Below are 13,973 nucleotides of genomic sequence, written 5' to 3'. Positions count from 1 at the left end.
ATTTTTACTGTCTTAAAATGCATTTTTCGGATGTACTATTTTTCTTTCCTTGATTGTCCTTTCCTTAGACTCATCTGTTCACTAATTTCCAAGGGATATCTGTCCTCAGAAATTCAGTCTTACTAATTGTTTGTGCCTTAGCGAAACCTTATGTCAGCTCTCCAGAAACTTTCAGCAACTATGCTCTCCTGCCAGCTCTAATGACGTGGTGCCCTTGTCCCCCCTTCCCCCTCCCTTTCCTCCCTATGCAACAATGGTAGCTTCTTGCCTTCAGGTGGTCCTACAAATTCTAATGTCAGTGCTTAGTTGAAACTGATTTATCTTGAGATCTAACTCTCAAATCACAAAGCATGTTTTCACAAAACTTACTGTAATCAAATTGTATGCCCATCATCCTGTGACTGCATATACTTATCACTCTCCTTCATTATTTTAATTTATCGAGAGATTAGCTATGAGTTTGCTGAGCATGCAAAGTGGAAGAATCTACCACTGTCATGTCTCAATCTTCTCACATTGTTTTTGAAACTTCCATGAGCTCTGAATATCGGTTCATGATAAACTTCTCTTTCCTTTATTTCTACATCATGTAGGTATATTTTACTTTCTCACATTTTCTCCTGGCCCCAACTGTTCACAGCCTTCAATTCTGGCATTTTCATTTCCTTTACCAAGTCTTACCAGTTTTTAGAACACCCCCCAACATTTAGCACTATATATCTTAAGAAAACATGCACTGATAGTAACACCAGTTAATTCCAATACAACATATTTCAGTAAGAGTATCTCTTTATGCTATGTATGTAGTGTTATCACAGTTACTTTGTCGTACCACTTAACACTTCGCATCTAACTTCACCACACAGTTTCACATGCTAGTGCTGGTGTGTTAACCTATAAGATATGAGGTAAGTGATTATGATCCTCCACCTTGAGATGTAACCCTAGGCATGGGACAAAAGAGAGTATTGCTGTCCGCCATGTCTGCCATGACACCTTCTTTCTCATCAACACCATGGTCCACTTCAATTGCTACTCCAGAGCCCTCTTTCTCAAGATGTGAGCTAGGTTCATATATCTCAGAATATAAGCCTCACAATGACACCTGAATGGTACCATTTTCCACACCATGTAACAAAGGTTGTTTTCTAACTACACACAGATTAATTTGTTATGCTGCATTTTCCAAATACTTTCAGAATAATTTTAGTCATGACTTTAGTGATGGAAGCTTACCATTATTGCTCATTATGATTTACTCTGTCCAAGGAATACCACTCATGACTCCATAGACTTTTTTCCCTGTCCATTAATGTACTTTTTTGTTTTTCATAGACTGAAAATGATACTTTCTTGTATGCATTTGCTACATTTACTCAATCACTAGATCTTTTTATATTTACACTCCTGAGTCCACCTATTCTGGTGCTCCACACTGCTCAGTCTCTTATTTCCTTAGCCAATCACATAAAATATACAGGTCACACACCTGTCTGTGACACAAATCACTCATCTTCTTAACATCAGATCCTTGCAATCGTATATATTACACATTCCGCACTGTTACTTTAGTTCCAAGTAACATTTGTATTATATTTATTCCTCTTGTAACCTATTTCACTTAAACCATAAAAACACTGTTCATACTTGTATATCAGAGTGTTACTTCCAATGTTGTGATTTACCCAGAATTTTGTCTTGTTTTCACTTCATGTCCCCCTTGTTATTTTCTCTGTATTTCAAAACTCTATTCACACTGTTCTACTTTTGGGATTTTACGTTTATCATGATATCTTCATGACATCCTGTATCCAACCATTGACTTACTTCACATATTCTCTTGCCATTTTAATGACTTCCCCACTTCAATTGTCTATATGCACATACTGAAGATTATCAACAATATATTAAACAAAAGAGGAAGAGAATAGAAGAAGGAAAGAATGCATTGTTCTACCCAGCTCAAGTACGCACAGTCGCCTCACTGTGAAGTTTCCCATAGAGCAGGAAACCTCATACCCTTTTTAATGTGCCTCATCCACCATCCCTTGATCAACTTTCCACAGATCTGTTTCTGGTCCTCCTTCCAGAGGATAACTCTTACATCCTTTTTCTGCTTCCCTTTGAACTCCAAAACAATATAAACTTATATAACTTATATTTCATACTTCTTTTTTCACAATAAAGGATGGCAGCCAAAAACAGTTGCAGGATAGAATTTTTTTATTAAAATTCTTGACCAAGGTTTCGGTACATATAAACATACCTTCATCAGAAGTACATTTCTGAAATTACATCATGCACTGGAGAATAATGAAACAATTATGCCAAAAGGCGTCGTCAGTAATTAAAATATCATCTCTATTTGTACGACATGTGTAATGGGTACAGGATCAAAGCCTAGGCGAAGTAACATTGTTAAACTGTTCGCTTTGATCCTGTACCCATTACACATGTCGTACAAATAGAGATGATATTTTAATTACTGACGACGCCTTTTGGCATAATTGTTTCATTATTCTCCAGTGCATGATGTAATTTCAGAAATGTACTTCTGATGAAGGTATGTTTATATGTACCGAAACCTTGGTCAAGAATTTTAATAAAAAAATTCTATCCTGCAACTGTTTTTGGCTGCCATCCTTTATTGTGAAGAATTTTAACAGTTGCTGCTGCAGCCATGTTTAAAATCTTGTCATACTTCTTTTTCGGTACAACCTTTGGTCCTACTTGGAAGTTCAAAATTTCCCAGAAATGGCTCCTTTTACTAAAAAAATTGTGTTACTACTGCCTTTTCCTAAGTAAACTCAGCATGAACAGGTGCTATGAAGTTCTAGTGGTACCAAAATGGGCGCCTTGTCATCCTCAGCCCACAGGCATCAATGAATATGGATGTGGAGGGGCATGTGGTCAGCACATCGCACTCCTGACCGTTAGTCAGTTTACATGACCGGAGCTGCTACTTCTCCAACAAGTAGCTCCTCAGTTTGCCTCACAAGGGCTGAGTACACCCCACTTACCAGCAGCGCTCAACAGACCGTCCAAGTTCTAGCTCACTCTGACAGTGTTTAACTACGCTGATCTGATGACTGCCTTTTCCTGCATGCTGATATTTTGTTAGAAAACGAATATTTGCATACTTGGAAATACACATGGTTTATTAGTTACTGGTTCAACACAAAGCACGTACAACAACAACAACAACAACAACAACATACAGAGAAACCACACACAGGTGCATATTACTAACCACTGAGCATGAAATACTGACTTTAGTTATTAAAGAACACCAAAGATGTAAAATACATTAACACTCTCCCTTATTTAATAACTTGCAAAGTCTAATCTTATTACATAAATACTGATATCTAATCGAAAACAGAGGCTTTTTTAGTATATCAGCAAGTTGTTCTACAGTATCTACTTTTGCAACTATGATTTCATAAGCACTAAATAGTTCACAAACAAAGAAATGCCTTGTATGAATATGCTTCGTTCTTCAGTGAAACTTGGGATTCTGGGCAAGCCAGATAGCAGCTTCATTGTCAACCTCCAGAACTGGTGTTGCCTCCAATTGGTCCAATTCTGTCAGAAGCTTCTTGATCCAGACAATTTCCCGAGCAGCTCCACTGGCAGCCACAACCTCAGCTTCAGTTGTGGATATGGCAGCAGAAGATTGCCTTTGACTAATCCAGGTGATGGGTACCCCAGAGTACAGACAAAGGACACCAGATGTTGAGAGCCCAGAGCCAAGATCACCACCAATGTGGTCAGCATCACTAGAACACTCTAAAACCTGCTTCCTAGAATTGTTTTTATATAAAAGTCCATAATTTGTTGTGCCTCTCAGGTATTGTAAGATTCTTTTAACTTTCACTACATCACAATCTGTTGATTTCATGATGCACCTGACAGCATATGCAATGTCAGGATGTCTCCCACACATCAGAAACATCAGTACTCCAACAGCTTGGCTGTATGGAAATTCAGAGTTGCAAGGACTTTCTTCTGTATCATTGTCATTTATAATGGGTGTAGGTACAGCCTTGCAGTTCTTCATGTTGAAACGCTCTGGTGTTTTCCTGTGTAATGAGTCTGACTTGCACATACAGTTCCACGTTCTTGTTGGTCAATTTCCAGACCTAAGAAAAATGATGCAGGCACTGAAGTAATTTTAAACTCTTCTCTTAAATCACTGACAATGTCTTCAAATTCCTGTTCACTGTGAGCTGCAATCAGACCATCATCAACATAAAGCACAAGGAATATTTTCTTACAGCCTTACTGTCTCACAAAAAGACATGGATCAGCTTCACTCCTCAGAAAGCCCAGTTTAGTGAGATGATTACTGTACTTCTAATTCCAGCAATGCAGAGCCTGTTTCAGTCTGTATGGACTTTTCTTCAAGCAACATACTCTCCCAGACCCATCATCACATTCTTGAGGTTGTTGCATATAAATGGTTTCTTTTAAATCAATATAAAGAAAAGCTGTTGAAACATCAATTTGTAAAAGTTTCATGCTCTCCCTTGCAGCAACACTTAGCAGTGCTCTGAACGTGCTCTGAATGTCTGCTCATAGTCAACTCATCTCTGCTGTGAATAACCCTTAATCACCAATCTTGCCTTGAATTTATTGACTGAGCCATCAGCATTTGTTTGAATTTATACACCGATCTATTAGGAATGGACATCTTTGCATATGGTAGGTCAACCACATCCCTCGTTTCATTTTCTTGAAGAGCTTTTATTTCAGAATCCATAACTTCCTTCCAGAAATCGTTTTGAACAGACTTCATGGCATCGCTGTATGTTTCTGGTTCTTGAAAAGATATTGAGAGGTTCATTACATAATCATTAAACTTTTGTGGAGGTCTGAGGGTTAACCGATCACGCAGACATGGTAAAGCTTCTGCACTTGTGTCTTCCTGATCTTCCTCCTGAGGGTCTTCATCTACATCCAAGGAACTGCCATCCTCTTCACTCTCACTATCAATACCATTGGTCTTCAGTCTGAGGTACTGGATCCTGATGACTGAAAACATTCACTGGAAGAGTTGAACTTTTCTCACTCTTCAGTGGCCTCTCCTCGAAGATGACATCTCATGACCTAATGAGTGTGCACACCTCTCCACAATAAATTCTGTAACCCTCATTATGATCATATTCAATAAGGACACATTTCAGTGCTTTTCGGTCCATGTTCCTCCTCTGTTGTTTTGGAATATGAGCATAGCAAGTGGAGCCTGTCACCTGCGGATGTTTCAGGCTAGGCTTCCTTCCATACCACAATTCATATGAATATGTTCCTGGAATACTGGAAGGCCCTTTTCGGTTTAGAATGTAGGTTGTGGTGTTCACCATCTCTGCCCAAAGTTTCTGTGGAATGTTTGCATGTGCATGCATTATGGCCCTGGCAGTTTCCACAACTGTGCAGTTCTCTCTTTCACTGCACCCATTTTGTTCTGGAGTGTAAGGCATTGTGAGGCGTTGAATTACACCCTCTTTGTGAAGAATCTCTTTTGCTTGTTTGTTGTCAAATTCTTTCCCATTATCACTCAGAAGTTCCTTGATGGTATGTCCAGCAGCTTTTGCTTCAGCTATTAACTGCCTTAACTTTTCTGCAGACTTTTCTTGCATGAAATATGTTGCCCTAAACTTTGTACAATCATCTTTGAAAAGAACAAAATACCAGTTCCCTGACACAGAAGGTACTTGAAACGGACCACATACATCAGCGTGAATAAGTTCACCTGGTTCTGCTGTCCTCTTTCTGTTGCCAAATGGCAAACGAAGAGCCTTGACATAAATACAGCCTTCACAAAGTTCACTGTCCATTTCCACCTCATTATTTAACTCGCTACAAAGTACAGACTTCACATGGCGGCTTGTTCTGGTTTCCAAATGTTTCATGATAAAGCTGCAACGTATTGTCTCTGCTAGTGGTATTAACTGCGCTGAGGGAGCTAGGTTTCACATTTCTTACAGCAAGTTTAAAATGGCCTACAAAGCAATCACAGACAACTGCCAATCTAGTAACATTATCAATCTTAAGATGACAAATTTCTGCAGTTTATGTGAATTTACTTTCTGGATGTTTATCCTTTATTGCAAGAACAGATAATAGGTTGTTGTGAATCTGAGGTACATACCATACATCTGTCAAGGTAATTCTGTTCCATTTTCCTCCAACTGCTGCTTTAATGTCTATTGAACCTTTTTCCAATTGCTTCAATTATGTCACCATTAGCTGTAGTAACTGACTGTTTTGTTAGAAAACGCTGAAATGTTTTGAAACAATTCCTGTCATTTGTAATATGACTTGTTGCACCATTGTCTATATACCAGTCATCATTTCTACATTCAGAGTTCATCACAGAAGATGTCATAGCAAGAAGTAGCATATTTGTATCTGTGGTAGCTGGTTTTGGAGGTTTGCCATCTGCTGCCCACTTTCTGCACACTTTAATTGTATGGTTAGGTTTCTTGCAGTAATTACATATTAATTTCTTTTTCTCTGTTGGATTTACTTGCTGAAATGACAGCCTTGATGAGTCTGTAGTGAGGGCTTCTTGTTTACTAAAATCACCCTCCTTTGTACTCAGAGCTTTTTCATATGCACACAATTGATTTGTTAAATTATCAATTGTTCTGTCATCTCTATATGTTAGCATCCAACTAGATTTAAACCAAAAATAGTCTTCTGGTAGTGTTCCTTAAATTTTACAAATAAAAGACAAATCAGGCATTTCTGAATTATTTACGATATCTTTGGTCATTTCTGGTTTCAATTCACTCCACAAATATTTCTGTTAGGAAATATGTGTCACAATATCATCTTCAGGAGCCTTTTTGTAACTAAAGAACTCCAAACAAAGGTTGTACACTTTGTCTTCAGAGACACCATCAAATATTTTGTGTGATTCTGTCCACACTTCATACGCTGTATTTAGATGCATTATTTTCTGTTAAGTTTTTTCCAACATAATTGTAGTCAAAACAAGTAGAGCGTTGCTGTCTACTTTGTTAAAAGCTTCTAAAGCACTTTTATAGATCGCCCTTTGTTCAACGGTAGCACTTTCTGAAATAATACTAGGTTTCACTGTCCTGCCTTCCACAACATCAAGTGCACCAGGAATTCCTCATAGACAAATACTTATTTTGTATTTCCAAATGTTCCAATTTGTTTTGCCTTCCACAACTCCGATGTTGATAATTCTCATTGAATCCATAGTGGTTGCATGGAATTAACAACTTCAAAAATGTCTTCTTGGAGATAACTTTAAAAACCTTTTGCACAGAGCTACGTTATTATTTTTGTACAAGTGTCCTTTTAACACACACCTGGGCCCATAACCTGCTGAGATTTTCTTAGAAAAAAAAATATTTGCATATTTGGAAATACATGTGGTTCATGGTGTGGGTTCCTGTAGTCATGTCCTAGTTCATGAACCACGGGCAACGTATGAGTGGCCAAGTAAGTGGTCCCGACAGTCGGGATACCAGTTACTTTGGAATAAGGCTGGGCATCTCGGACATATTCTGAGTCGTGGTCACCTTTGTGCTCATACGGCAAAGACTACTAAATCCACCAGTTAGCCCCTCAGCGGTTAGGGGTAAAACCCAATGGGACTCGGGGCAAGTAAGGCTAGCAACCTGCTTCCCTGATACTTTAAATATGATGCTGGCAACAATCAGACCAAAATGCCTCGGACCTTTGGAGGTGACGGAGTCCCACCTCTAACTGACAAACCAGGGACTCCAAAGATACGACTTGGCAAACAAATGGTAATGAGATGGGGAGCTATTAATATCAATGGGGGCTACTCTGGGAAGAAGGTAGAGCTGGCAGAGGCTGCAAGTAAGATGGGGCTGGACGTTTTAGCTGTTAGTGACATTCGGGTAAGGGTTGAGAAAGAAGAGGAAGTGGGAGAATACAAGGTCTACCTGTCAGGAGTCAAAGCAGGAATAGCACAATGGGGTGTAGGGCTTTACATCAGGAAAGAAATGGAACCTAGCATAGTTGCAATAAGGTACGTAAACGAACGACTGATGTGGATAGATTTGACAGTGTCTAGCAAGAAATTAGGATTGTGTCAGTATATTCGCATTGTGAAGGGACAGATCAAGATAAGATGGATAGTTTTTATGAGGCACTCAGTGATGTAGTTGTTAGAGTAAAGGACAAGGACAGTGTTCTGCTCATGGGTGATTTTAACGCCAGGATTGGAAATCGAACAGAAGGGTATGAAAAGGTTATGGGTAAATTTGGAGAGGATATGGAGGCCAACAGGAACGGGAAACAACTCTTGGATTTCTGTGCCAGTATGGGCTTAGTAATCACAAACTCCTTTTTTAAACATAAGAACATTCACCGGTATACTTGGGAATGCAGGGGAACCAGATCTGTCATTGACTATATAATAACAGATCAGGAATTCAGGAAGGCTGTGAGGGACACACGTGTATTCAGGGAATTCTTTGATGACACTGATCATTATTTAATCTGCAGTGAAATTGGGATTGTGAGGCCGAAAGTGCAGGAGGTCAGGTCCATATGTAGGAGGATAAGAGTGGAGAAACTTCAGGATAAGGAAATCAGGCACAAGTACATAACAGCGATCTCAGAAAGGTACCAGTTAGTTGAATGTAGTCAATTACAGTCATTGGAAAAGGAATGGACAAGGTACAGGGACACAGTACTAGAAGTGGCTAAAGAATGTCTTGGAACAGCAGTGTGTAAAAGTAGGATGAAGCAAACAGCTTGGTGGAATGATACAGTCAAGGCAGCCTGTAAAAGGAAAAAGAAGGCGTATCAAAAATGGCTACAAACCAGAACCCAGGTAGACAGAGAAAATTATGTTGAGGAAAGAAACAAAGCCAAACAGATAATTGCAGCATCCAAGAAGAAATCGTGGGAAGACTTTGGAAACAGGTTGGACGCTATGGGTCAAGCTGCTGGAAAACCATTCTGGAGTGTAATCAGCAGTCTTCGAAAGGGAGGTAAGAAGGAAATGACAAGTATTTTGGACAGGTCAGGAAAACTGCTGGTGAATCCTGTGGATGCCTTGGGCAGATGGAGGGAATATTTTGAAGAGTTGCTCAATGTAGGTGAAAATGCGATCAGTAATGTTTCAGATTTTGAGGTAGAATGGGATAGGAATGATGATGGAAATAGGATCACATTTGAGGAAGTGGAAAAAATGGTCAATAGATTGCAGTGCAATAAAGCAGCTGGGGTGGATGAAATTAAGTCGGAACTCATCAAATTCAGTGGAATGTCAGGTTTTAAATGGCTACACAGGATAATTGAAATGGCCTGGGAGTCGGGACAGGTTCCATCAGAGTGGACAAAAGCAGTAATCACACCAATCTTTAAACATGGAAACAGAAAAGATTGTAACAACTATAGAGATATCTCTTTAATCAGCGTTGTGGGTAAAATCTTCTCAGGTATTGTTGAAAGGAAAGTGCGAGTATTAGTTGAGGACCAATTGGATGAAAATCAGTGTGGGTTTAGGCCTCTTAGAGGTTGTCAGGACCAGATCTTTAGCTTACAGCAAATAATGGAGAAGTGTTATGAGTGGAACAGGGAATTGTATCTATGCTTTATAGATCTAGAAAAGGCATATGACCGGGTTCCTAGGAGGAAGTTATTGTCTGTTCTACGAGATTATGGAATAGGAGGCAAACTTTTGCAAGCAATTAAAGGTCTTTATATGGATAGTCAGGCAGCAGTTAGAGTTGATGGTAAATTGAGTTCATGGTTCAGAGTAGTTTCAGGGGTAAGACAAGGCTGCAACCTGTCTCCACTGTTGTTCATATTATTTATGGATCATATGTTGAAAACAATAGACTGGCTGGGTGAGATTAAGATATGTGAACACAAAATAAGCAGTCTTGCATATGCGGATGACTTAGTTGTGATGGCAGATTCGATTGAAAGTTTGCAAAGTAATATTTCAGAGCTAGATCAGAAATGTAAGGACTATGGTTTGAAGATTAGCATCTCCAAAACGAAAGCAATGTCAGTGGGAAAGAAATATAAACGGATTGAGTGCCAAATAGAAGGAACAAAGTTAGAACAGGTGGACGGTTTCAAGTACTTAGGATGCATATTCTCACAGGATGGCAACATAGTGAAAGAACTGGAAGCGAGGTGTAGCAAAGCTAATGCAGTGAGCGCTCAGCTACGATCTACTCTCTTCTACAAGAAGGAAGTCAGTACCAAGACTAAGTTATCTGTGCACCGTTCAATCTTTCGACCAATTTCGTTGTACGGGAGCGAAAGCTGGGTGGATTCAGGTTACCTTATCAACAAGGTTGAGGTTACGGATATGAAAGTAGCTAGGATGATTGCAGGTACTAGCAGATGGGAACAATGGCAGGAGGGTGTCCACAATGAGGAAATCAAAGAAAAACTGGGAATGAACTATATAGATGTAGCAGTCAGGGCGAACAGGCTTAGACGGTGGGGTCATGTTACACGCATGGGAGAAGCAAGGTTACCCAAGAGACTCATGGATTCAGCAGTAGAGTGTAGGAGGAGTCGGGGCAGACCGAGGAGAAGGTACCTGGATTCGGTTAACAATGATTTTGAAGTAATAGGTTTAACATCAGAAGAGGCACCAATGTTAGCACTGAATAGGGGATCATGGAGGAATTTTATAAGGGGGGCTATGCTCCAGACTGAACACTGAAAGGCATAATCAGTCTTAAATGATGATGATGATGATTGGAAATACATATGGTTTATTAGGTACCGGTTCAACACAAAGTACGTACAACAAGAAAAACAATATCCAGAAAAACCACACACAGGTGCGTATTACCAACATTAGCACTGCATGTACATTATTATACAACACCGCTCGACATTTACATCACAACAATTTATATTAAAGAATTGATACCTATGATTATGTTAACACAGTTTCTGAATTCTCAAACATGTGCAATTCTGTGACCACAACTTTGAACTGCAAGAGTAGTTTGACTTCATGTTGGATTGTTTTTGGACACCATCCCTGTAGCACCAAAAATTTTAACGTTACAGGTCAGCAGTAGTACTGTGTTCATTTTGCTAGGTGAAGTCACTGAAATCTGTGAACAGCTGTCAACCAGTACCTCACTTTCTAAGCCACCTACTGCTACTTTTACAATCGGATTGACATCAGCTGAAATGGGCACCAGCTCTCCCCCACAAAACAACTCTTTTATTTTGGCTTTTTTTTTTACCCAACTCAGTCACAGGCATCGAATTTCTATCTTTGCTCTTCCTATTCACCATTGAGTGTGGGAGTCTAAAAGCACACTGCATGAGTGCTGTCCAACCTTGATGGCAGTCATATTTGGCATCTCCATCAAATACGAATTTATAAATCATATTAGTGCTGTCCAGAGGCACTCTTGTGTTTTGTAATGAACATTCTTATTTGAATTCTCTCCCTTGCAGTTCAGAAGTGCTTGCTTCCTTGCAGTCTTTCATATACTGTTCTGGAGCCTGAAGTCCTCACACTTGCCACATCAACGAATTTTTACTTCTTATTGTTCCTGTTCCAGTCAGTTGCTTTTTGTCAAACTGTCACACTATCCCAATAGTACCAGCAGCATTTAATCCACCAGTTATGTCATAATAATAAATGGGATGCAAGTCAGGTGACTCTTCACACACACTCAGTGGTGCAGGAATGTCTCCCCCACTCATTAGTGTCTCCATTCTTACAAAGTTCAATAGAACTTCCCATCAGCTGCCCAACCAAGCTATTCAGCAATCTTGTTCCCCCACTGAGTGCACCTCCTCCCCACCAAGGTCACCTGTGGCAGCTGCTATATACACTTTATTTATGTTCCTCACTATTACTTGCCAGTTTTCTACTTAAAACTGGTCATCAGAATGATTGAAATTCTGTTGCCTGCCATGCACATCATCATAAGTGGCACGAGTCTTCCACCTTCCCGCAGCTCCTATGTTATATTTTGCACTGTACTGTAAGGGCCATGAGAATATTAGACTCTTTCAAGAAAATGTTCATAATTCTCGTAATTGTCATGGAGTGGTGCTACAAGTTCTCACCAAACACAGAATGGTAACAAAAGTTTTATACCCACAACAACAACAACAACTGTACAGCCACCCCACATCAGTACTTACAGATTGCCTTCATTGTGCCCTGGACAGGTTGAACTAGTCTTCGATCCAGAAATGTATGAGCAGTTCTCACTGAATTGCTGTAGACCAATATTCTTTCAAAAATTGGACCTTGATAATTTGTAAATTATTACAGTACTTAGTTACATCATTCACTTGTCTAAAGACAGCATCTTTGAATTGCTCTGCTGTAAAAGAAACAGACAGCGAATGAGTTGTAGAAAAGGTAGTAAGAGCAACTTGACTTTCTGCGAGTTGTATCCAAGGCTATATCCTCAAAGTCTTATGTGGATGGCCTTAGCCGCAGCTGGTTCCATGGCTAAGTAAAGATGAGGACAGCAACCAGGCAACAGTCGGTTACTGCTTCACAGTGGGCTAATAGCAACTTGTCCAGAAACACATGGAAGTATGACTTCTTGACATGGCTGGAAGTACGAGAAGATTGTACTGAAAGATGTTAGGCGATTAGCCAGTTTCATCCATAGCTAGTTTTACACTCTTGGATATTATGGTGCAACTTAATGGTATAAATAGTAACAAACATTATGAGCACAATGAAACAAACAAAAATTAACAAAATATAGGCACTAGTAACTTCACTAGGCAAAAATTAATTTATATCATTACCTTTGTCAAAGTATCATTAACCATAAAGCCACATGACAAGATTAAAATGTGAGGATGCCCCTAGTATAACTATAAAATGTAGAAACTGTAGCTTATACGTTTGAAATCCGTGGTAACAGCTAAAGAGGCGAAACTTCTAAAATGTAATAATTGTTTCCAGTTTAAAATTTGTTTCATACTTGGAAACTGACTCCTTTTGAGTTTCATCCATAGCTAGTTTCACACTCTTGGATATTATGGTGCAACTTAATGGTATAAATAGTAACAAACATTATGAGCACAATGAAACAAACAAAAATTAACAAAATATAGGCACTAGTAACTTCACTAGGCAAAAATTAATTTATATCATTACCTTTGTCAAAGTATCATTAACCATAAAGCCACATGACAAGATTAAAATGTGAGGATGCCCCTAGTATAACTATAAAATGTAGAAACTGTAGCTTATACGTTTGAAATCCGTGGTAACAGCTAAAGAGGCGAAACTTCTAAAATGTAATAATTGTTTCCAGTTTAAAATTTGTTTCATACTTGGAAACTGACTCCTTTTGATGAACTGTTCCTTGTGATATGCACCTCCCTCTACTCTTTATGTGTAAGGTCTATGTGTTTTGGCATAAAACTTGAAATTTGACATTTCTCTTATGTGGCATAGGCACCAGCACTTAAATCAGTGTCTTTGTTGTCCACAGGTGTGCTCGGTTGTCTTGGACACTCCTAATGTCCCCTGTGACAGGTCAGCCAGCAGCGACAAAGTCATTAGTATCGGGGTGGACACCCACCTTCCAGGCAATAACAGCAGCTCATCATTGACGATGTTTTCTTTTTCTATTGTGGTGGGCATCCGCATACTATAAGCGCAGCCAATACACTAGAAACACCACGTGTCGACGTCACGGGCACAGAGAAGACATCACCTATTGGCTGGAGACGCTGTGGCTCTGCTGTTACCACAACAGAAACATTACATCATTGTGAGGCTAACATCAGTACAGTCAGAAATGTTTACCTGGCATTTAAAACTGATTTTTGTTTACAATAAACAAATTATTTGAGCAACATGAGAATACTCATTGAGAGTAACTTATCATTGTTTAATAGTTCGCGTAACAACCTTCACTGAGATCAGTGTAGGGCATCTGTTTTAGCTTTGTACTAGAGCATTAGTTACACGACGATACATGCATTGGCCT

The 13,973-nt window shown here is 39.3% G+C and overlaps 1 long non-coding RNA gene across 3 annotated transcripts in view; it reads left to right on the top strand.

Moving 5' to 3' along the window:
- Positions 1-13,571, top strand: part of LOC124712542 — a 78,904-nt gene extending 65,333 nt beyond the window's left edge. For 2 of the 3 annotated variants that reach the window (XR_007005594.1, XR_007005596.1), the window contains exon 4: positions 13,473-13,549. This is a non-coding gene — a long non-coding RNA (uncharacterized LOC124712542). Of the gene's footprint in view, positions 1-13,472 lie in introns of all 3 variants that reach the window. The other variant, XR_007005595.1, reaches the window with a different exon arrangement.
- Positions 13,572-13,973: the final 402 nt, after the last annotated feature.

Source organism: Schistocerca piceifrons, chromosome 8 (assembly GCF_021461385.2).
Source record: "Schistocerca piceifrons isolate TAMUIC-IGC-003096 chromosome 8, iqSchPice1.1, whole genome shotgun sequence".
NCBI classification, from domain to species: domain Eukaryota; kingdom Metazoa; phylum Arthropoda; class Insecta; order Orthoptera; family Acrididae; genus Schistocerca; species Schistocerca piceifrons.
The sequence above is the reverse complement of the archived record's forward strand: the minus strand, read 5'-3'. Positions and strand labels throughout refer to the sequence as shown.